We start from the raw sequence: 24717 nt of genomic DNA on the forward strand, positions 1-24717 counted from the left end.
AGCAAAGCAAGTCGAATGCCGTTCATTTGAAACGTAGCTGTATTTCAAATATCAGTATTTATAGAGTAATGGTCAAGTTCCACCAGTAAAAGCTGAGCTTGCATCTTTTCCTGTAGGGTTAATGACATTCAGTGATTTAACCATACATGTGAAAGTTTGAAATTGGGCAGTAGCAGGTTGCCCCTTTAGAATTTAAGTGACATTGAAATGTAAAACATGATAAAATCTGTATGAAATAAGATGACAAAGGTGGATATATGTTTCCTTAAATCAGCGACTATTAGGTTCAACTAAAAAGTGAGAGGTCCTACTGTTGGAAGCTCATCAGGAACGATGTGTGGTTTCTTACACAAAAGCAAGCCAAATGCCACTCATCTGAAAAGTCGTGGCTTGAGTCGTACAGCACTTTCAAAGTTACATTTGATGGTAGGTTTCAGCCTGTCCCATTCACCTCACAAGTGAAATATGGGCAGTTTTGAAGTGGCCAAAAGAGTTTTTCCCGCAAAGTGTGGCTCATAGAGAAAATATGTGGCAAAATCTGTCAAAACAGCCGAGTTTCGTGAAAGGCAGGTTTCTGTAGTGTACTGGTTATCACGTTCGCCTCACACGCGAAAGGTCCTTGGTTCGAAACCGAGCAGAAACAAAGCTTGCCTTTTAGCCTGAAACGAGTTGAGATCTGTTTAGGTAAAAGGTTACATAATTTCCTTCCAAAAAAATTCAAAGAAAGTGTAACCCTCAACTTCAGCCTTGCTTGGCTCCCCTGCTTTAATTTTTGTAGGTATTATCACATTCGCCAGAACAGTGCACACAATTCAAAGCAATCCAAATGCCACTCATTCGATAAGTCGTGGCTTGAGTCGTACTGCAGTTTCAAAGCTACATCCAATAGAAGGATTCATCCTGTCCAATTCACCTCAGAAGTTATATATGGGCAGTTTTGACGTGGCCAAAAGGGGTTTTCCCTTAAAAGTGTGGCTTAGAGAGAATATATACGGCATGATGTGTCAAAACAGCCGTCTTTCATCGGTGGCAAGTTTCTGTGGTGTAGTGGTAATCACGTTCGCTTTACACGCGAAAGGTCCTCGGTTTGAAATCGAGCAGAAACAATAGCCTGGTTTTGAAGCAAAGCAAGTCGAATGCCGTTCATTTGAAACGTAGCTGTATTTCAAATATCAGTATTTATAGAGTAATGGTCAAGTTCCACCAGTAAAAGCTGAGCTTGCATCTTCTCCTGTAGGGTTAATGACATTCAGTGATTTAACCATACATGTGAAAGTTTGAAATTGGGCAGTAGCAGGTTGCCCCTTTAGAATTTAAGTGACATTGAAATGTAAATATGATAAAATCTGTATGAAATAAGATGACAAAGGTGGATATATGTTTCCTTAAATCAGCGACTATTAGGTTCAACTAATAAGCGAGAGGTCCTACTGTTGGAAGCCCATCAGGAACGATGTGTGGTTTCTTACACAAAAGCAAGCCAAATGCCACTCATCTGAAAAGTCGTGGCTTGAGTCATACAGCACTTTCAAAGTTACATTCGATGGTAGGTTTCAGCCTGTCCCATTCACCTCACAAGTGAAACATGGGCAGTTTTGAAGTGGCCAAAAGAGTTTTTCCCGCAAAGTGTGGCTCATAGAGAAAATATGTGGCAAAATCTGTCAAAACAGCCGAGTTTTGTGAAAGGCAGGTTTCTGTAGTGTAGTGGTTATCACGTTTGCCTAACACGCGAAAGGTCCTCGGTACGAAATCGAACAGAAACAACCTAAAGTTTTTACAAAAATGCGAGTCAAATGTCATTCATGGGATGTGTTTGTGCTTGTGTCTTGAAGCGCTTTCAGAGATACACGCAGGTGCAGATTTTAGGCCTTCACATTCACCTCGCACGTGAAAAACGATCGGTTCGAAAGTGGGTGAAAAACATCGGCCATTAGGGAGTTTTTGCAAAGAGAGAAAATGCGCAGAACATCTATGAAACAACCAGGCGAAGACAATGTGAAGGTTTCTGTAGTGTAGTGGTTATCACATTCGCCTCACATGGAAAGGTCTTCGGTTCGAAACCGAGCAGAAACAAAGCTTGCCTTTTAGCCTGAAACGAGTTGAGATCTGTTTAGGTAAAAGGTTACATATTTTCCTACCAAGATAATTCAAAGAAAGTGTAACCCTCAACTTCAGCCTTGCTTGGCTCCCCTGCTTTAATTTTTGTAGGTATTATCACATTCGCCAGAACAGTGCACACAATTCAAAGTAATTCAAATGCCACTCATTCGATAAGTCGTGGCTTGAGTCGTACTGCAGTTTCAAAGCTACATCCAATAGAAGGATTTATCCTGTCCAATTCACCTCACAAGTGATATATGGGCAGTTTTGGCGTGGCCAAAAGGGGTTTTCCCTTAAAAGTGTGGCTTAGAGAGAATATATGCGGCATGATGTGTCAAAACAGCCATCTTTCGTCAGTGGCAAGTTTTTGTAGTGTAGTGGTAATCATGTCGCTTTACACGCGAAAGGTCCTCTGTTCGAAACCGAGCAGAAACATTAGCCTGGTTTTGAAGCAAAGCAAGTCGAATGCCGTTCATTTGAAACGTAGCTGTATTTCAAATATCAGTATTTATAGAGTAATGGTCAAGTTCCACAAGTAAAAGCTGAGCTTGCATCTTTTCCTGTAGTGTTAATGACATTCAGTGATTTAACCATACATGTGAAAGTTTGAAAATGGGCAGTAGCAGGTTGCCCCTTTAGAATTTAAGTGACATTGAAATGTAAAACATGATAAAATCTGTATGAAATAAGATGACAAAGGTGGATATATGTTTCCTTAAATCAGCGACTATTAGGTTCAACTAAAAAGCGAGAGGTCCTACTGTTGGAAGCCCATCAGGAACGATGTGTGGTTTCTTACACAAAAGCATGCCAAATGCCACTCATCTGAAAAGTCATGGCTTGAGTCGTACAGCACTTTCAAAGTTACATTCGATGGTAGGTTTCAACCTGTCCCATTCACCTCACAAGTGAAATATGGGCAGTTTTGAAGTGGCCAAAAGAGTTTTTCCCGCAAAGTGTGGCTCATAGAGAAAATATGTGGCAAAATCTGATAAAACAGCCGAGTTTCAAGAAAAGCAGGTTTCTGTAGTGAAGTGGTTATCACGTCCGCCTAACACGCGAAAGTTCCTCGGTTCGATACCGAGCAGAAACAACCCAAAGTTTTTACAAAAATGCGAGTCAAATGTCATTCATGGGATGTGTTTGTGCTTGTGTCTTGAAGCGCTTTCAGAGATAAACGCAGGTGTAGATTTTAGGCCTTCACATTCACCTCGCACGTGAAAAACGATCGGTTCGAAAGTGGGTGACAAACATCGGCCATTAGGGAGTTTTTGCAAAGAGAGAAAATGCGCAGAACATCTATGAAACAACCAGGCGAAGACAATGTGAAAGTATCTGTAGTGTAGTGGTTATCACGTTCGCCTCACATGGAAAGGTCCTCGGTTCGAAACCGAGCAGAAACAAAGCTTGCCTTTTAGCCTGAAACGAGTTGAGATCTGTTTAGGTAAAAGGTTACATAATTTCCTACCAAGATAATTCAAAGAAAGTGTAACCCTCAACTTCAGCCTTGCTTGGCTCCCCTGCTTTAATTTTTGTAGGTATTATCACATTCGCCAGAACAGTGCACACAATTCAAAGCAATCCAAATGCCACTTATTCGATAAGTCGTGGCTTGAGTCGTACTGCAGTTTCAAAGCTACATCCAATAGAAGGATTCATCCTGTTCAATTCACCTCACAAGTGATATATGGGCAGTTTTGACGTGGCCAAAAGGGGTTTTCCCTTAAAAGTGTGGCTTAGAGAGAATATATACGGCATGATGTGTCAAAACAGCCGTCTTTCATCGGTGGCAAGTTTCTGTGGTGTAGTGGTAATCACGTTTGCTTTACACGCGAAAGGTCCTCGGTTCGAAACCGAGCAGAAACAATAGCCTGGTTTTGAAGCAAAGCAAGTCGAATGCCGTTCATTTGAAACGTAGCTGTATTTCAAATATCAGTATTTATAGAGTAATGGTCAAGTTCCACAAGTAAAAGCTGAGCTTGCATCTTTTCCTGTAGTGTTAATGACATTCAGTGATTTAACCATACATGTGAAAGTTTGAAATTGGGCAGTAGCAGGTTGCCCCTTTTGAATTTATGTGACATTGAAATGTAAAACATGATAAAATCTGTATGAAATAAGATGACAAAGGTGGATATATGTTTCCTTAAATCAGCGACTATTACGTTCAACTAATAAGCGAGAGGTCCTACTGTTGGAAGCCCATCAGGAACGATGTGTGGTTTCTTACACAAAAGCAAGCCAAATGCCACTCATCTGAAAAGTCATGGCTTGAGTCGTACAGCACTTTCAAAGTTACATTCGATGGTAGGTTTCAGCCTGTCCCATTCACCTCACAAGTGAAATATGGGCAGTTTTGAAGTGGCCAAAAGAGTTTTTTTCCCCAAAGTGTGGCTCATAGAGAAAATATGTGGCAAAATCTGTCAAAACAGCCGAGTTTCGTGAAAGGCAGGTTTCTGTAGTGTAGTGGTTATCACGTTCGCCTAACACGCGAAAGGTCCTTTGATCGAAACCGAGCAGAAACAACCCAAAGTTTTTACAAAAATGCGAGTCAAATGTCATTCATGGGATGTGTTTGTGGTTGTGTCTTGAAGTGCTTTCAGAGATACACGTAGGTGTAGATTTTAGGCCTTCACATTCACCTCGCACGTGAAAAACGATCGGTTCGAAAGTGGGTGAAAAACATCGGCCATTAGGGAGTTTTTGCAAAGAGAGAAAATGCGCAGAACATCTATGAAACAACCAGGCGAAGACAATGTGAAGATTTCTGTAGTGTAGTGGTTATCACGTTCGCCTCACACGCGAAAGGTCCTCGGTTCGAAACCAAGCAGAAACAAAGCTTGCCTTTTAGCCTGAAACGAGTTGAAATCTGTTTAGGTAAAAGGTTACATAATTTCCTACCAAGATAATTCAAAGAAAGTGTAACCCTCAACTTCAGCCTTGCTTGGCTCCCCTGCTTTAATTTTTGTAGGTATTATCACATTCGCCAGAACAGTGCACACAATTCAAAGCAATCCAAATGCCACTCATTCGATAAGTCGTGGCTTGAGTCGTACTGCAGTTTCAAAGCTACATCCAATAGAAGGATTCATCCTGTTCAATTCACCTCACAAGTGATATATGGGCAGTTTTGACGTGGCCAAAAGGGGTTTTCCCTTAAAAGTGTGGCTTAGAGAGAATATATACGGCATGATGTGTCAAAACAGCCGTCTTTCATCGGTGGCAAGTTTCTGTGGTGTAGTGGTAATCACGTTTGCTTTACACGCGAAAGGTCCTCGGTTCGAAACCGAGCAGAAACAATAGCCTGGTTTTGAAGCAAAGCAAGTCGAATGCCGTTCATTTGAAACGTTGCTGTATTTCAAATATCAGTATTTATAGAGTAATGGTCAAGTTCCACCAGTAAAAGCTGAGCTTGCATCTTTTCCTGTAGGGTTAATGACATTCAGTGATTTAACCATACATGTGAAAGTTTGAAATTGGGCAGTAGCAGGTTGCCCCTTTTGAATTTATGTGACATTGAAATGTAAAACATTATAAAATCTGTATGAAATAAGATGACAAAGGTGGATATATGTTTCCTTAAATCAGCGACTATTACGTTCAACTAAAAAGCGAGAGGTCCTACTGTTGGAAGCCCATCAGGAACGATGTGTGGTTTCTTACACAAAAGCAAGCCAAATGCCACTCATCTGAAAAGTCGTGGCTTGAGTCGTACAGCACTTTCAAAGTTACATTCGATGGTAGGTTTCAACCTGTCCCATTCACCTCACAAGTGAAATATGGGCAGTTTTGAAGTGGCCAAAAGAGTTTTTCCCGCAAAGTGTGGCTCATAGAGAAAATATGTGGCAAAATCTGTTAAAACAGCCGAGTTTCATGAAAGGCAGGTTTCTGTAGTGTAGTGGTTATCACGTTCGCCTAACACGCGAAAGTTCCTCGGTTCGATACCGAGCAGAAACAACCCAAAGTTTTTACAAAAATGCGAGTCAAATGTCATTCATGGGATGTGTTTGTGCTTGTGTCTTGAAGCGCTTTCAGAGATACACGCAGGTGTAGATTTTAGGCCTTCACATTCACCTCGCACGTGAAAAACGATCGGTTCGAAAGTGGGTGAAAAACATCGGCCATTAGGGAGTTTTTGCAAAGAGAGAAAATGCGCAGAACATCTATGGAACAACCAGGCTAAGACAATGCGAAGGTTTTTGTAGTGTAGTGGTTATCACGTTCGCCTCACACGCGAAAGGTCTTTGGTTCGAAACCGAGCAGAAACAAAGCTTGCCTTTTAGCCTGAAACGAGTTGAGATCTGTTTAGGTAAAAGGTTACATAATTTCCTTCCAAGATAATTCAAAGAAAGTGTAACCCTCAACTGCAGCCTTGCTTGGCTCCCCTGCTTTAATTTTTGTAGGTATTATCACATTCCCCAGAACAGTGCACACAATTCAAAGCAATCCAAATGCCACTCATTCGATAAGTCGTGGCTTGAGTCGTACTGCAGTTTCAAAGCTACATCCAATAGAAGGATTCATCCTGTCCAATTCACCTCACAAGTGATATATGGGCAGTTTTGACGTGGCCAAAAGGGGTTTTCCCTTAAAAGTGTGGCTTAGAGAGAATATATACGGCATGATGTGTCAAAACTGCCGTCTTTCATCGGTGGCAAGTTTCTGTGGTGTAGTGGTAATCACACTGCTTTACACGCGAAAGGTCCTCGGTTCGAAACCGAGCAGAAACAATAGCCTGGTTTTGAAGCAAAGCAAGTCGAATGCCGTTCATTTGAAACGTAGCTGTATTTCAAATATCAGTATTTATAGAGTAATGGTCAAGTTCCACCAGTAAAAGCTGAGCTTGCATCTTTTCCTGTAGGGTTAATGACATTCAGTGATTTAACCATACATGTGAAAGTTTGAAATTGGGCAGTAGCAGGTTGCCCCTTTAGAATTTAAGTGACATTGAAATGTAAAACATGATAAAATCTGTATGAAATAAGATGACAAAGGTGGATATATGTTTCCTTAAATCAGCGACTATTAGGTTCAACTAAAAAGCCAGAGGTCCTACTGTTGGAAGCCCATCAGGAACGATGTGTGGTTTCTTACACAAAAGCAAGCCAAATGCCACTCATCTGAAAAGTCGTGGCTTGAGTCGTACAGCACTTTCAAAGTTACATTCGATGGTAGGTTTCAGCCTGTCCCATTCACCTCACAAGTGAAATATGGGCAGTTTTGAAGTGGCCAAAAGAGTTTTTCCCGCAAAGTGTGGCTCATAGAGAAAATATGTGGCAAAATCTGTCAAAACAGCCGAGTTTTGTGAAAGGCAGGTTTCTGTAGTGTAGTGGTTATCACGTTCGCCTAACACGCGAAAGGTCCTCGGTACGAAATCGAACAGAAACAACCCAAAGTTTTTACAAAAATGCGAGTCAAATGTCATTCATGGGATGTCTTTGTGCTTGTGTCTTGAAGCGCTTTCAGAGATACACGCAGGTGCAGATTTTAGGCCTTCACATTCACCTCGCACGTGAAAAACGATCGGTTCGAAAGTGGGTGAAAAACATCGGCCATTAGGGAGTTTTTGCAAAGAGAGAAAATGCGCAGAACATCTATGGAACAACCAGGCTAAGACAATGCGAAGGTTTCTGTAGTGTACTGGTTATCACGTTCGCCTCACACGCGAAAGGTCCTTGGTTCGAAACCGAGCAGAAACAAAGCTTGCCTTTTAGCCTGAAACGAGTTGAGATCTGTTTAGGTAAAAGGTTACATAATTTCCTTCCAAGATAATTCAAAGAAAGTGTAACCCTCAACTTCAGCCTTGCTTGGCTCCCCTGCTTTAATTTTTGTAGGTATTATCACATTCGCCAGAACAGTGCACACAATTCAAAGCAATCTAAATGCCACTCATTCGATAAGTCGTGGCTTGAGTCGTACTGCAGTTTCAAAGCTACATCCAATAGAAGGATTCATCCTGTCCAATTCACCTCACAAGTGATATATGGGCAGTTTTGACGTGGCCAAAAGGGGTTTTCCCTTAAAAGTGTGGCTTAGAGAGAATATATACGGCATGATGTGTCAAAACAGCCGTCTTTCATCGGTGGCAAGTTTCTGTGGTGTAGTGGTAATCACGTTCGCTTTACACGCGAAAGGTCCTTGGTTTGAAACCGAGCAGAAACAATAGCCTGGTTTTGAAGCAAAGCAAGTCGAATGCCGTTCATTTGAAACGTAGCTGTATTTCAAATATCAGTATTTATAGAGTAATGGTCAAGTTCCACCAGTAAAAGCTGAGCTTGCATCTTTTCCTGTAGTGTTAATGACATTCAGTGATTTAACCATACATGTGAAAGTTTGAAATTGGGCAGTAGCAGGTTGCCCCTTTTGAATTTATGTGACATTGAAATGTAAAACATGATAAAATCTGTATGAAATAAGATGACAAAGGTGGATATATGTTTCCTTAAATCAGCGACTATTACGTTCAACTAATAAGCGAGAGGTCCTACTGTTGGAAGCCCATCAGGAACGATGTGTGGTTTCTTACACAAAAGCAAGCCAAATGCCACTCATCTGAAAAGACGTTAGGGGTTAGGGTTAGGTTATAGGCATAAATACGAAGAGTGCACCCCCTGGAAGTGCACCCCCTGAGATTTAGGTTAGGTTAGGTGAAGGCAAAAGGTTAGTTTTATGAAAGAAAGATTAAATAATCATTTTTGGACACTGGCACATACTCTGTTTTCTTTAAAAATATCACAGAGACTACAGAGAGAGACACAAAGGCACCAACACACATTCAGTCACAAGCAGGCCTGCCCACCTCGCGTGACGCCCAAGGTGGTACTTCAGTCTTAATCGGCCTTCACCACTGATGGTATAGCCCCACCTGTGAACAGTTCAGCACCCAATGTCCCTCCCAGCCTCATCGATACTTCTACCCAAAAAATAGTGTTTTTTCCTTTTTTGTCCCTATGGGACTCGAACCCTGGTCCTCCCGCTGACACTCCATGGGGACTAACCACTGTACTATTTGTAATTTCGTCGATTCACCCCTCCCAATATTAAACAGTTTATACTAAAACATCTACATATTAATATATGTATTCCTTCAAATTTACACATAAAAAACTTTATAAAGAGACACATTTACACTCCACCAGGTGGTGTACTAATTTCAAAAACCTCTAAACCCCATCTCCAAAACAAAAAACTTAAATCTTCTGTTTGCCAATTTTTCTAATTTTATCACCATATAACATACCTACAGATAATGTCATGGGCCCACATGCTCAATACCGTTCTAATTATCAGCTCAATCTATTTTCATGAATAGCTTATCACAAAGTGCTCAATCAAAAATAATAATTAAGTGTTTAAACAAAATAAACCCAAATCAGTGTATCACAAATTTTATACAAAGTCAAAACATGCATTTGCACACTTTAAATAAAGAATCAAGTAAAATTATAAAAAGAAGACCTAATCATGAACTTTACTAAAGAGCTTAATTTGTATGAGTTTTTAAGTTGATCCCACATTTAGTTTATACACATAGTATATTACGGTTTTAAAAGGCAAACTATCCTATTATTTAGGATATTTAAGGTTAAACGAGTTTATATTCGAGGAGACTGGGGTTAGGGTTTTTTTTAATAAAAAGACTAAATATTAGGGTTAGAATTTGGGCAAGGTCAAGGGTTAAACCATCTTTCTAAACCTAAAACATGAACAAATATGGCTAAAATACACATCATAGTTGTTTAGGTTTGAGGAAATTGGGGTTAGAGAACCCGATGCCTGACGTTGGGGTTAGGATTTGGATAAGGTTAGGGGTTAGACCCTTTTTCTAGACCTAAGACATGTAAAAAATACAAATGAAAATACCCGTCATAAATGCTTTAGGGTTAGGTGACCCACAGTTATAAACCCAGTTTCCTCATCTCTGATTAAATCCCTCCGGTGTCCATGTATTTAGCCTTTCTATCCAAATATATTCTCTTTTCCTTCTCTGTGCGTCTGTCCACCGGAGTTCCGTCTCCAACCCGGTTATGTTCAAATGTTGTGTCCCATGTGTGTTAAAATGTACGACCAGAGGGGTATCTAGCGTTTGTTTGTTAATTGTATACAAGTGTTGCTTTAATCTTACCATGATACTGTGTTTCGTCTCGCCTACATACCTTCTGTTACAATGCCTACAGGTGATCAAATATACAACATTCGTAGTATATAGAGAAATGTGTTGTTTTACAGGGCAACCCCTGTCCCCTGATCCAACATACTTTACCGAATGAAAATAAGGAGCCACAGAGGGAGCTTGTTTACGATCAGGCCTAAGGGTGGACTTCACCAAGATATCTTTGAGATTAGGATTTCTCCTATATGCAGATATGATTTTGAAGGATTCCAACTCTCCAACACTCTTTTTAACATTTTCAAAATTACTTTTGATCTTGACATTCAATCCCTTAGTTTTTTCAGAGAATGTTGTGATTAATGGGATGAAATCCCCAGGATCTGGCCCCACTGGTTCACCCTTTCCCTGCCTCAATTCCTGCAATGTAACTGCCTTGATACTCCGGAGAAATCTCTTAGTATATCCCCTCGGTCTCAAGGCAGTAAATAGAATTTGTGTAGCTTCATTAAAATGTTGTTCCTGTGAGCAAATCCTATAAAACCTAATTAGCTGAGATTTAATAAGGCCTTTAAATGTATGTTTGGGATGATAACTTGTTTTATGTAGGAGACAATGTACATCCGTGGGTTTAAAAAACACTTTCGTTTGGAGTTGTTTCTGCCCGTCAGTTGTCCCTGTAAAAAAGACCGTAGTATCCAGAAAGTTTAGGTGCTCATAATGAACATTGCTTTTTAATTTAATATGAATATGATGTGCATTAGCCATGTCCATGAATTGATGGAACGAGGTTTCACCATGGTGCCAGATCCCAAAGATATCATCTAAGTACCTAAAGTATATGAAAGGCAGATTGGAGCACTTCAAAAATAATGTCCTTTCCCACTCAGCCATATAAATGTTAGCATAGGCTGGGGCAAATTTCTTACCCATTGCCGTCCCCTGAGTCTGAAGAAAAAGTTGGGAATTAAATTCAAAATCATTACGAGTCAGGTTTATTTCAAGTAATTTTAAAATGGCCTTATCTGGTCTGCGTGGGTCAGGATATTGCTGGAACCATCGCTTCACTGCCTGTATACCTAATTGAGTATTAATATTGGTGTATAAACTTTCAACATCAATAGTAAACAAAAAGGAATCTGCTGGAAACTGCTTAAACCTTATTTTGTCTATAAAATCAAATGTATCTTTCAAATAACTCTGATGTTTTTGAGATATAGGGTTTAGAAAGTGATCTATATATTCTGCAATCTTGTAAGTTAGGGTTAGGGTTAGGGTTAGGGTTAGGGTTAGGGTTAGGTTAGGTTTTTCGGAAAGTTACAACATCTCCCCCCTATTCGGAGCTCGTCCGAAAAGGTTTGGAATAGGGAGAATGAGGTGGGTGCACGGGCCGACGCATGTTAGACTATACCATGTCGCCTGTGATCGTCTCCCGTCTGGGAGCAGTGCCTTTATCGGCTTCAGGCCACGTAGAAAATTTGTTTTTGTGTATTTCTGAGGAACCCTGTTTTTGCTTCAGATCTACATTATTTGTTTTTGTCTTTTCTTTATAACTTAGACTGTAGTTTGTTGTAATGTTTGTATATTGCTTTGTTTGTAGATACTATGTCTATGGTGCTTGACTTTAGAATTAGCCAAGATACAGGTATATTTTAAAGAAGTCTAGGGTTCCTGACCTTAGGTTTAGGGGCAGGTTTAGGTTAAGTGTAGTGATTACTATTTGTCCCGATGGTGCCTGACTTTGGGGTTAGGGCAAGTTAAGGTAAGTGGTAGTTGGTGTTAATGTTTAAGAAGTACTGACCTTGGGTTTAGGGATTTGTATTTTAGATCCCGACTTTTTAGAGTTTGAATTTTAACCGTCTCGGTTTTGAAAAGTCTCACCGGCTCGTGTTGTGCGTACAGTCTAGTTTTCCGTATAGTTACGCTACATCGGGCATTTTGCATATGCGTTTAAGCTCTGATTTATACTGTAGTTGTCAGAGTACTTCAGGGGATTTTATCTTAACCGTCTCAGCGTTTAAAGCGTAGTTCTTGCTGTAGTTCTCAAAAACTTTTGGTTTAAGGGGATTTTCATTTTGAATCCTATCCCTCCAGAGGCATTCCTCACCAATGCGAGGGAAAATTTCAAGACACCTCGTCAGTAGTGCTTTCATCTCGAGTCATCAGGTGTTTCGGGCTTTCAGCACTATACACCTTCATCGAGATGTGCCCCGCCCGGGTGATCAATCCCGAGCGTGTGTCTTGTAGCCAATTACTATACAAGTGATCAGACTCTCAATTGGTGAGGTTGGAGTCTGAAATATAAATACCAGATTATTGCCTTATAGATAAAAGGTTATTTTGTGGATTCTAATAAGAGATTTCAACCAATATTGCATCTGGTTTTTATTAACTGTACTGTGCTGCGTCGCAGTGATGCACCTTTAATCCTGCTTTATACTATTTTAGGCAATATAAACCGTTTTTATTTTCTTAAAAATTGTTGTTTTGAGTTCACGTGTATCTTTGTTTTTTATTTTTATGTCTCTTGTTTTGACAGATTTTTCATTAGGTGGTTTTGAATTATGTGTATGAGTTGGCTATACAAATAAACTTGCCTTGCCAATCTACAGTTTAAGACTCTGTTAATACGAGAAACTGATCCTGAGTGTCATGCTAAGCCACGTGCTATCGTATGCCTCGATCCAAAAGATCATTTCCAAACGAAAATCCAATTAATCCTGTTTAAAAAGTAATGATACAGTGATGTTATGTCTACCTGTCACCTTTAAAAGTGCTGATGTTGATCCTTTGTGGGTCTCAGTTCGATGTTTTGCACGTGTTGTCCCGTGGAACCTGCTTTGTGATGAAAACAGAAGTGTAATGAGTTTTAATAAAGATGGAACGATCGAGTGGCGCCCTCTGGTGGTTACTTTAGGGAACTACAGTCCCAAAACGTAGGTTTAAATGCCTTTTAAAGCTGCTGGCTATGCTTTTCATTTAAAATTGAAATAAATCATTTTATTTTACTACTCGATATGGTCTAAGGAATTTGTAAAGCGTTTCCTTTATTTATTTATTATAAAAAACAAGGGAATTAAACGTGTCGCTTTTTTGAATGTACGATTCATTAACCTAGAGCAATTACTCCTGGGTTTGAGCTGAGTTTTCCAGATGTTGGGTTTAGGGTTTGGTGTTAGGTGAGGGGAATAAACATGTATTTATTATTATTTTTAGGGGTTCTAAAAATTTGTTAAAAATTTTTTTGGGGTTAGGGATTAAGTGTGGTGGGCCACTAATCTCAGTTTATCGTACTCCTTTTAGGGTTTTTGGGGTTAGGGTTTATGAGGAGGTCAGGGGATTATATTTGTAGGATTATTTACTTATTATTTATTTCTAATCGTCGATGAGGACTATAATAACTTTAGCATTATATGAGTCTTCTGCGTCCAGAAAAAGATCTTACTTAAGGAACGAACCAGGAAATGTAAGCCTGTCTAGGTCTCACATCGCCCAAAGAACCTGTCTAGGTTCGGTTCGTTTTCCCTTCCCGCCTATCCCCCACCGAGAACGGAAGAGGGAGAGACGGGAGGGAATGAAGATCTCCATCTGGGCGATTTTCTGGCCTGGATGTTGTAAGATCGTGCGCGTGAACATGGTATGTCAAGTCCGATGGCTCTGGCAGGGTTAGGTTTTTCGGAAAGTTACAACATCTCCCCCCTATTCGGAGCTCGTCCGAAAAGGTTTGGAATAGGGAGAATGAGGTGGGTGCACGGGCCGACGCATGTTAGACTATACCATGTCGCCTGTGATCGTCTCCCGTCTGGGAGCAGTGCCTTTATCGGCTTCAGGCCACGTAGAAAATTTGTTTTTGTGTATTTCTGAGGAACCCTGTTTTTGCTTCAGATCTACATTATTTGTTTTTGTCTTTTCTTTATAACTTAGACTGTAGTTTGTTGTAATGTTTGTATATTGCTTTGTTTGTAGATACTATGTCTATGGTGCTTGACTTTAGAATTAGCCAAGATACAGGTATATTTTAAAGAAGTCTAGGGTTCCTGACCTTAGGTTTAGGGGCAGGTTTAGGTTAAGTGTAGTGATTACTATTTGTCCCGATGGTGCCTGACTTTGGGGTTAGGGCAAGTTAAGGTAAGTGGTAGTTGGTGTTAATGTTTAAGAAGTACTGACCTTGGGTTTAGGGATTTGTATTTTAGATCCCGACTTTTTAGAGTTTGAATTTTAACCGTCTCGGTTTTGAAAAGTCTCACCGGCTCGTGTTGTGCGTACAGTCTAGTTTTCCGTATAGTTACGCTACATCGGGCATTTTGCATATGCGTTTAAGCTCTGATTTATACTGTAGTTGTCAGAGTACTTCAGGGGATTTTATCTTAACCGTCTCAGCGTTTAAAGCGTAGTTCTTGCTGTAGTTCTCAAAAACTTTTGGTTTAAGGGGATTTTCATTTTGAATCCTATCCCTCCAGAGGCATTCCTCACCAATGCGAGGGAAAATTTCAAGACACCTCGTCAGTAGTGCTTTCATCTCGAGTCATCAGGTGTTTCGGGCTTTCAGCACTATACACCTTCATCGAGATGTGCCCCGCCCGGGTGATCAATCCCGAGCGTGTGTCTTGTAGCCAATTACTATACAAGTGATCAGACTCTCAATTGGTGAGGTTGGAGTCTGAAATATAAATACCAGATTATTGCCTTATAGATAAAAGGTTATTTTGTGGATTCTAATAAGAGATTTCAACCAATATTGCATCTGGTTTTTATTAACTGTACTGTGCTGCGTCGCAGTGATGCACCTTTAATCCTGCTTTATACTATTTTAGGCAATATAAACCGTTTTTATTTTCTTAAAAATTGTTGTTTTGAGTTCACGTGTATCTTTGTTTTTTATTTTTATGTCTCTTGTTTTGACAGATTTTTCATTAGGTGGTTTTGAATTATGTGTATGAGTTGGCTATACAAATAAACTTGCCTTGCCAATCTACAGTTTAAGACTCTGTTAATACGAGAAACTGATCCTGAGTGTCATGCTAAGCCACGTGCTATCGTATGCCTCGATCCAAAAGATCATTTCCAAACGAAAATCCAATTAATCCTGTTTAAAAAGTAATGATACAGTGATGTTATGTCTACCTGTCACCTTTAAAAGTGCTGATGTTGATCCTTTGTGGGTCTCAGTTCGATGTTTTGCACGTGTTGTCCCGTGGAACCTGCTTTGTGATGAAAACAGAAGTGTAATGAGTTTTAATAAAGATGGAACGATCGAGTGGCGCCCTCTGGTGGTTACTTTAGGGAACTACAGTCCCAAAACGTAGGTTTAAATGCCTTTTAAAGCTGCTGGCTATGCTTTTCATTTAAAATTGAAATAAATCATTTTATTTTACTACTCGATATGGTCTAAGGAATTTGTAAAGCGTTTCCTTTATTTATTTATTATAAAAAACAAGGGAATTAAACGTGTCGCTTTTTTGAATGTACGATTCATTAACCTAGAGCAATTACTCCTGGGTTTGAGCTGAGTTTTCCAGATGTTGGGTTTAGGGTTTGGTGTTAGGTGAGGGGAATAAACATGTATTTATTATTATTTTTAGGGGTTCTAAAAATTTGTTAAAAATTTTTTTGGGGTTAGGGATTAAGTGTGGTGGGCCACTAATCTCAGTTTATCGTACTCCTTTTAGGGTTTTTGGGGTTAGGGTTTATGAGGAGGTCAGGGGATTATATTTGTAGGATTATTTACTTATTATTTATTTCTAATCGTCGATGAGGACTATAATAACTTTAGCATTATATGAGTCTTCTGCGTCCAGAAAAAGATCTTACTTAAGGAACGAACCAGGAAATGTAAGCCTGTCTAGGTCTCACATCGCCCAAAGAACCTGTCTAGGTTCGGTTCGTTTTCCCTTCCCGCCTATCCCCCACCGAGAACGGAAGAGGGAGAGACGGGAGGGAATGAAGATCTCCATCTGGGCGATTTTCTGGCCTGGATGTTGTAAGATCGTGCGCGTGAACATGGTATGTCAAGTCCGATGGCTCTGGCAGGGTTAGGTTTTTCGGAAAGTTACAACATCTCCCCCCTATTCGGAGCTCGTCCGAAAAGGTTTGGAATAGGGAGAATGAGGTGGGTGCACGGGCCGACGCATGTTAGACTATACCATGTCGCCTGTGATCGTCTCCCGTCTGGGAGCAGTGCCTTTATCGGCTTCAGGCCACGTAGAAAATTTGTTTTTGTGTATTTCTGAGGAACCCTGTTTTTGCTTCAGATCTACATTATTTGTTTTTGTCTTTTCTTTATAACTTAGACTGTAGTTTGTTGTAATGTTTGTATATTGCTTTGTTTGTAGATACTATGTCTATGGTGCTTGACTTTAGAATTAGCCAAGATACAGGTATATTTTAAAGAAGTCTAGGGTTCCTGACCTTAGGTTTAGGGGCAGGTTTAGGTTAAGTGTAGTGATTACTATTTGTCCCGATGGTGCCTGACTTTGGGGTTAGGGCAAGTTAAGGTAAGTGGTAGTTGGTGTTAATGTTTAAGAAGTACTGACCTTGGGTTTAGGGATTTGTATTTTAGATCCCGACTTTTTAGAGTTTGAATTTTAACCGTCTCGGTTTTGAAAAGTCTCACCGGCTCGTGTTGTGCGTACAGTCTAGTTTTCCGTATAGTTACGCTACATCGGGCATTTTGCATATGCGTTTAAGCTCTGATTTATACTGTAGTTGTCAGAGTACTTCAGGGGATTTTATCTTAACCGTCTCAGCGTTTAAAGCGTAGTTCTTGCTGTAGTTCTCAAAAACTTTTGGTTTAAGGGGATTTTCATTTTGAATCCTATCCCTCCAGAGGCATTCCTCACCAATGCGAGGGAAAATTTCAAGACACCTCGTCAGTAGTGCTTTCATCTCGAGTCATCAGGTGTTTCGGGCTTTCAGCACTATACACCTTCATCGAGATGTGCCCCGCCCGGGTGATCAATCCCGAGCGTGTGTCTTGTAGCCAATTACTATACAAGTGATCAGACTCTCAATTGGTGAGGTTGGAGTCTGAAATATAAATACCAGATTATTGCCTTATAGATAAAAGGTTATTTTGTGGATTCTAATAAGAGATTTCAACCAATATTGCATCTGGTTTTTATTAACTGTACTGTGCTGCGTCGCAGTGATGCACCTTTAATCCTGCTTTATACTATTTTAGGCAATATAAACCGTTTTTATTTTCTTAAAAATTGTTGTTTTGAGTTCACGTGTATCTTTGTTTTTTATTTTTATGTCTCTTGTTTTGACAGATTTTTCATTAGGTGGTTTTGAATTATGTGTATGAGTTGGCTATACAAATAAACTTGCCTTGCCAATCTACAGTTTAAGACTCTGTTAATACGAGAAACTGATCCTGAGTGTCATGCTAAGCCACGTGCTATCGTATGCCTCGATCCAAAAGATCATTTCCAAACGAAAATCCAATTAATCCTGTTTAAAAAGTAATGATACAGTGATGTTATGTCTACCTGTCACCTTTAAAAGTGCTGATGTTGATCCTTTGTGGGTCTCAGTTCGATGTTTTGCACGTGTTGTCCCGTGGAACCTGCTTTGTGATGAAAACAGAAGTGTAATGAGTTTTAATAAAGATGGAACGATCGAGTGGCGCCCTCTGGTGGTTACTTTAGGGAACTACAGTCCCAAAACGTAGGTTTAAATGCCTTTTAAAGCTGCTGGCTATGCTTTTCATTTAAAATTGAAATAAATCATTTTATTTTACTACTCGATATGGTCTAAGGAATTTGTAAAGCGTTTCCTTTATTTATTTATTATAAAAAACAAGGGAATTAAACGTGTCGCTTTTTTGAATGTACGATTCATTAACCTAGAGCAATTACTCCTGGGTTTGAGCTGAGTTTTCCAGATGTTGGGTTTAGGGTTTGGTGTTAGGTGAGGGGAATAAACATGTATTTATTATTATTTTTAGGGGTTCTAAAAATTTGTTAAAAATTTTTTTGGGGTTAGGGATTAAGTGTGGTGGGCCACTAATCTCAGTTTATCGTACTCCTTTTAGGGTTTTTGGGGTTAGGGTTTATGAGGAGGTCAGGGGATTATATTTGTAGGATTATTTACTTATTATTTATTTCTAATCGTCGATGAGGACTATAATAACTTTAGCATTATATGAGTCTTCTGCGTCCAGAAAAAGATCTTACTTAAGGAACGAACCAGGAAATGTAAGCCTGTCTAGGTCTCACATCGCCCAAAGAACCTGTCTAGGTTCGGTTCGTTTTCCCTTCCCGCCTATCCCCCACCGAGAACGGAAGAGGGAGAGACGGGAGGGAATGAAGATCTCCATCTGGGCGATTTTCTGGCCTGGATGTTGTAAGATCGTGCGCGTGAACATGGTATGTCAAGTCCGATGGCTCTGGCAGGGTTAGGTTTTTCGGAAAGTTACAACATCTCCCCCCTATTCGGAGCTCGTCCGAAAAGGTTTGGAATAGGGAGAATGAGGTGGGTGCACGGGCCGACGCATGTTAGACTATACCATGTCGCCTGTGATCGTCTCCCGTCTGGGAGCAGTGCCTTTATCGGCTTCAGGCCACGTAGAAAATTTGTTTTTGTGTATTTCTGAGGAACCCTGTTTTTGCTTCAGATCTACATTATTTGTTTTTGTCTTTTCTTTATAACTTAGACTGTAGTTTGTTGTAATGTTTGTATATTGCTTTGTTTGTAGATACTATGTCTATGGTGCTTGACTTTAGAATTAGCCAAGATACAGGTATATTTTAAAGAAGTCTAGGGTTCCTGACCTTAGGTTTAGGGGCAGGTTTAGGTTAAGTGTAGTGATTACTATTTGTCCCGATGGTGCCTGACTTTGGGGTTAGGGCAAGTTAAGGTAAGTGGTAGTTGGTGTTAATGTTTAAGAAGTACTGACCTTGGGTTTAGGGATTTGTATTTTAGATCCCGACTTTTTAGAGTTTGAATTTTAACCGTCTCGGTTTTGAAAAGTCTCACCGGCTCGTGTTGTGCGTACAGTCTAGTTTTCCGTATAGTTACGCTACATCGGGCATTTTGCATATGCGTTTAAGCTCTGATTTATACTGTAGTTGTCAGAGTACTTCAGGGGAATTTATCTTAACCGTCTCAGCGTTTAAAGCGTAGTTCTTGCTGTAGTTCTCAAAAACTTTTGGTTTAAGGGGATTTTCATTTTGAATCCTATCCCTCCAGAGGCATTCCTCACCAATGCGAGGGAAAATTTCAAGACACCTCGTCAGTAGTGCTTTCATCTCGAGTCATCAGGTGTTTCGGGCTTTCAGCACTATACACCTTCATCGAGATGTGCCCCGCCCGGGTGATCAATCCCGAGCGTGTGTCTTGTAGCCAATTACTATACAAGTGATCAGACTCTCAATTGGTGAGGTTGGAGTCTGAAATATAAATACCAGATTATTGCCTTATAGATAAAAGGTTATTTTGTGGATTCTAATAAGAGATTTCAACCAATATTGCATCTGGTTTTTATTAACTGTACTGTGCTGCGTCGCAGTGATGCACCTTTAATCCTGCTTTATACTATTTTAGGCAATATAAACCGTTTTTATTTTCTTAAAAATTGTTGTTTTGAGTTCACGTGTATCTTTGTTTTTTATTTTTATGTCTCTTGTTTTGACAGATTTTTCATTAGGTGGTTTTGAATTATGTGTATGAGTTGGCTATACAAATAAACTTGCCTTGCCAATCTACAGTTTAAGACTCTGTTAATACGAGAAACTGATCCTGAGTGTCATGCTAAGCCACGTGCTATCGTATGCCTCGATCCAAAAGATCATTTCCAAACGAAAATCCAATTAATCCTGTTTAAAAAGTAATGATACAGTGATGTTATGTCTACCTGTCACCTTTAAAAGTGCTGATGTTGATCCTTTGTGGGTCTCAGTTCGATGTTTTGCACGTGTTGTCCCGTGGAACCTGCTTTGTGATGAAAACAGAAGTGTAATGAGTTTTAATAAAGATGGAACGATCGAGTGGCGCCCTCTGGTGGTTACTTTAGGGAACTACAGTCCCAAAACGTAGGTTTAAATGCCTTTTAAAGCTGCTGGCTATGCTTTTCATTTAAAATTGAAATAAATCATTTTATTTTACTACTCGATATGGTCTAAGGAATTTGTAAAGCGTTTCCTTTATTTATTTATTATAAAAAACAAGGGAATTAAACGTGTCGCTTTTTTGAATGTACGATTCATTAACCTAGAGCAATTACTCCTGGGTTTGAGCTGAGTTTTCCAGATGTTGGGTTTAGGGTTTGGTGTTAGGTGAGGGGAATAAACATGTATTTATTATTATTTTTAGGGGTTCTAAAAATTTGTTAAAAATTTTTTTGGGGTTAGGGATTAAGTGTGGTGGGCCACTAATCTCAGTTTATCGTACTCCTTTTAGGGTTTTTGGGGTTAGGGTTTATGAGGAGGTCAGGGGATTATATTTGTAGGATTATTTACTTATTATTTATTTCTAATCGTCGATGAGGACTATAATAACTTTAGCATTATATGAGTCTTCTGCGTCCAGAAAAAGATCTTACTTAAGGAACGAACCAGGAAATGTAAGCCTGTCTAGGTCTCACATCGCCCAAAGAACCTGTCTAGGTTCGGTTCGTTTTCCCTTCCCGCCTATCCCCCACCGAGAACGGAAGAGGGAGAGACGGGAGGGAATGAAGATCTCCATCTGGGCGATTTTCTGGCCTGGATGTTGTAAGATCGTGCGCGTGAACATGGTATGTCAAGTCCGATGGCTCTGGCAGGGTTAGGTTTTTCGGAAAGTTACAACATCTCCCCCCTATTCGGAGCTCGTCCGAAAAGGTTTGGAATAGGGAGAATGAGGTGGGTGCACGGGCCGACGCATGTTAGACTATACCATGTCGCCTGTGATCGTCTCCCGTCTGGGAGCAGTGCCTTTATCGGCTTCAGGCCACGTAGAAAATTTGTTTTTGTGTATTTCTGAGGAACCCTGTTTTTGCTTCAGATCTACATTATTTGTTTTTGTCTTTTCTTTATAACTTAGACTGTAGTTTGTTGTAATGTTTGTATATTGCTTTGTTTGTAGATACTATGTCTATGGTGCTTGACTTTAGAATTAGCCAAGATACAGGTATATTTTAAAGAAGTCTAGGGTTCCTGACCTTAGGTTTAGGGGCAGGTTTAGGTTAAGTGTAGTGATTACTATTTGTCCCGATGGTGCCTGACTTTGGGGTTAGGGCAAGTTAAGGTAAGTGGTAGTTGGTGTTAATGTTTAAGAAGTACTGACCTTGGGTTTAGGGATTTGTATTTTAGATCCCGACTTTTTAGAGTTTGAATTTTAACCGTCTCGGTTTTGAAAAGTCTCACCGGCTCGTGTTGTGCGTACAGTCTAGTTTTCCGTATAGTTACGCTACATCGGGCATTTTGCATATGCGTTTAAGCTCTGATTTATACTGTAGTTGTCAGAGTACTTCAGGGGATTTTATCTTAACCGTCTCAGCGTTTAAAGCGTAGTTCTTGCTGTAGTTCTCAAAAACTTTTGGTTTAAGGGGATTTTCATTTTGAATCCTATCCCTCCAGAGGCATTCCTCACCAATGCGAGGGAAAATTTCAAGACACCTCGTCAGTAGTGCTTTCATCTCGAGTCATCAGGTGTTTCGGGCTTTCAGCACTATACACCTTCATCGAGATGTGCCCCGCCCGGGTGATCAATCCCGAGCGTGTGTCTTGTAGCCAATTACTATACAAGTGATCAGACTCTCAATTGGTGAGGTTGGAGTCTGAAATATAAATACCAGATTATTGCCTTATAGATAAAAGGTTATTTTGTGGATTCTAATAAGAGATTTCAACCAATATTGCATCTGGTTTTTATTAACTGTACTGTGCTGCGTCGCAGTGATGCACCTTTAATCCTGCTTTATACTATTTTAGGCAATATAAACCGTTTTTATTTTCTTAAAAATTGTTGTTTTGAGTTCACGTGTATCTTTGTTTTTTATTTTTATGTCTCTTGTTTTGACAGATTTTTCATTAGGTGGTTTTGAATTATGTGTATGAGTTGGCTATACAAATAAACTTGCCTTGCCAATCTACAGTTTAAGACTCTGTTAATACGAGAAACTGATCCTGAGTGTCATGCTAAGCCACGTGCTATCGTATGCCTCGATCCAAAAGATCATTTCCAAACGAAAATCCAATTAATCCTGTTTAAAAAGTAATGATACAGTGATGTTATGTCTACCTGTCACCTTTAAAAGTGCTGATGTTGATCCTTTGTGGGTCTCAGTTCGATGTTTTGCACGTGTTGTCCCGTGGAACCTGCTTTGTGATGAAAACAGAAGTGTAATGAGTTTTAATAAAGATGGAACGATCGAGTGGCGCCCTCTGGTGGTTACTTTAGGGAACTACAGTCCCAAAACGTAGGTTTAAATGCCTTTTAAAGCTGCTGGCTATGCTTTTCATTTAAAATTGAAATAAATCATTTTATTTTACTACTCGATATGGTCTAAGGAATTTGTAAAGCGTTTCCTTTATTTATTTATTATAAAAAACAAGGGAATTAAACGTGTCGCTTTTTTGAATGTACGATTCATTAACCTAGAGCAATTACTCCTGGGTTTGAGCTGAGTTTTCCAGATGTTGGGTTTAGGGTTTGGTGTTAGGTGAGGGGAATAAACATGTATTTATTATTATTTTTAGGGGTTCTAAAAATTTGTTAAAAATTTTTTTGGGGTTAGGGATTAAGTGTGGTGGGCCACTAATCTCAGTTTATCGTACTCCTTTTAGGGTTTTTGGGGTTAGGGTTTATGAGGAGGTCAGGGGATTATATTTGTAGGATTATTTACTTATTATTTATTTCTAATCGTCGATGAGGACTATAATAACTTTAGCATTATATGAGTCTTCTGCGTCCAGAAAAAGATCTTACTTAAGGAACGAACCAGGAAATGTAAGCCTGTCTAGGTCTCACATCGCCCAAAGAACCTGTCTAGGTTCGGTTCGTTTTCCCTTCCCGCCTATCCCCCACCGAGAACGGAAGAGGGAGAGACGGGAGGGAATGAAGATCTCCATCTGGGCGATTTTCTGGCCTGGATGTTGTAAGATCGTGCGCGTGAACATGGTATGTCAAGTCCGATGGCTCTGGCAGGGTTAGGTTTTTCGGAAAGTTACAACATCTCCCCCCTATTCGGAGCTCGTCCGAAAAGGTTTGGAATAGGGAGAATGAGGTGGGTGCACGGGCCGACGCATGTTAGACTATACCATGTCGCCTGTGATCGTCTCCCGTCTGGGAGCAGTGCCTTTATCGGCTTCAGGCCACGTAGAAAATTTGTTTTTGTGTATTTCTGAGGAACCCTGTTTTTGCTTCAGATCTACATTATTTGTTTTTGTCTTTTCTTTATAACTTAGACTGTAGTTTGTTGTAATGTTTGTATATTGCTTTGTTTGTAGATACTATGTCTATGGTGCTTGACTTTAGAATTAGCCAAGATACAGGTATATTTTAAAGAAGTCTAGGGTTCCTGACCTTAGGTTTAGGGGCAGGTTTAGGTTAAGTGTAGTGATTACTATTTGTCCCGATGGTGCCTGACTTTGGGGTTAGGGCAAGTTAAGGTAAGTGGTAGTTGGTGTTAATGTTTAAGAAGTACTGACCTTGGGTTTAGGGATTTGTATTTTAGATCCCGACTTTTTAGAGTTTGAATTTTAACCGTCTCGGTTTTGAAAAGTCTCACCGGCTCGTGTTGTGCGTACAGTCTAGTTTTCCGTATAGTTACGCTACATCGGGCATTTTGCATATGCGTTTAAGCTCTGATTTATACTGTAGTTGTCAGAGTACTTCAGGGGATTTTATCTTAACCGTCTCAGCGTTTAAAGCGTAGTTCTTGCTGTAGTTCTCAAAAACTTTTGGTTTAAGGGGATTTTCATTTTGAATCCTATCCCTCCAGAGGCATTCCTCACCAATGCGAGGGAAAATTTCAAGACACCTCGTCAGTAGTGCTTTCATCTCGAGTCATCAGGTGTTTCGGGCTTTCAGCACTATACACCTTCATCGAGATGTGCCCCGCCCGGGTGATCAATCCCGAGCGTGTGTCTTGTAGCCAATTACTATACAAGTGATCAGACTCTCAATTGGTGAGGTTGGAGTCTGAAATATAAATACCAGATTATTGCCTTATAGATAAAAGGTTATTTTGTGGATTCTAATAAGAGATTTCAACCAATATTGCATCTGGTTTTTATTAACTGTACTGTGCTGCGTCGCAGTGATGCACCTTTAATCCTGCTTTATACTATTTTAGGCAATATAAACCGTTTTTATTTTCTTAAAAATTGTTGTTTTGAGTTCACGTGTATCTTTGTTTTTTATTTTTATGTCTCTTGTTTTGACAGATTTTTCATTAGGTGGTTTTGAATTATGTGTATGAGTTGGCTATACAAATAAACTTGCCTTGCCAATCTACAGTTTAAGACTCTGTTAATACGAGAAACTGATCCTGAGTGTCATGCTAAGCCACGTGCTATCGTATG

At 39.8% G+C, this 24717-nt stretch overlaps 10 non-coding genes across 10 annotated transcripts; all 10 read left to right on the forward strand.

The window, feature by feature from the left end:
• The first annotated feature begins 570 nt into the window (after positions 1 to 570).
• Positions 571 to 643, forward strand: trnav-cac (transfer RNA valine (anticodon CAC)). Its single transcript has one exon. It is a non-coding gene; the product is annotated as a tRNA-Val (tRNA).
• A 390-nt stretch (positions 644 to 1033) lies between these two features.
• Positions 1034 to 1106, forward strand: trnav-uac (transfer RNA valine (anticodon UAC)). The gene has a single exon. It is a non-coding gene; the product is annotated as a tRNA-Val (tRNA).
• A 2787-nt stretch (positions 1107 to 3893) lies between these two features.
• On the forward strand, positions 3894 to 3966 carry trnav-uac (transfer RNA valine (anticodon UAC)). Its single transcript has one exon. It is a non-coding gene; the product is annotated as a tRNA-Val (tRNA).
• A 586-nt stretch (positions 3967 to 4552) lies between these two features.
• trnav-aac (transfer RNA valine (anticodon AAC)) lies at positions 4553 to 4625 on the forward strand. Its single transcript has one exon. It is a non-coding gene; the product is annotated as a tRNA-Val (tRNA).
• Positions 4626 to 4863: 238 nt separating this feature from the next.
• On the forward strand, positions 4864 to 4936 carry trnav-cac (transfer RNA valine (anticodon CAC)). The gene has a single exon. It is a non-coding gene; the product is annotated as a tRNA-Val (tRNA).
• A 390-nt stretch (positions 4937 to 5326) lies between these two features.
• trnav-uac (transfer RNA valine (anticodon UAC)) lies at positions 5327 to 5399 on the forward strand. Its single transcript has one exon. It is a non-coding gene; the product is annotated as a tRNA-Val (tRNA).
• A 585-nt stretch (positions 5400 to 5984) lies between these two features.
• trnav-aac (transfer RNA valine (anticodon AAC)) lies at positions 5985 to 6057 on the forward strand. Its single transcript has one exon. It is a non-coding gene; the product is annotated as a tRNA-Val (tRNA).
• A 238-nt stretch (positions 6058 to 6295) lies between these two features.
• trnav-cac (transfer RNA valine (anticodon CAC)) lies at positions 6296 to 6368 on the forward strand. Its single transcript has one exon. It is a non-coding gene; the product is annotated as a tRNA-Val (tRNA).
• Positions 6369 to 7726: 1358 nt separating this feature from the next.
• trnav-cac (transfer RNA valine (anticodon CAC)) lies at positions 7727 to 7799 on the forward strand. The gene has a single exon. It is a non-coding gene; the product is annotated as a tRNA-Val (tRNA).
• A 390-nt stretch (positions 7800 to 8189) lies between these two features.
• On the forward strand, positions 8190 to 8262 carry trnav-uac (transfer RNA valine (anticodon UAC)). Its single transcript has one exon. It is a non-coding gene; the product is annotated as a tRNA-Val (tRNA).
• Positions 8263 to 24717: the final 16455 nt, after the last annotated feature.

Source organism: Paramisgurnus dabryanus, chromosome 14 (genome assembly GCF_030506205.2).
Source record: "Paramisgurnus dabryanus chromosome 14, PD_genome_1.1, whole genome shotgun sequence".
NCBI lineage: Eukaryota > Metazoa > Chordata > Actinopteri > Cypriniformes > Cobitidae > Paramisgurnus > Paramisgurnus dabryanus.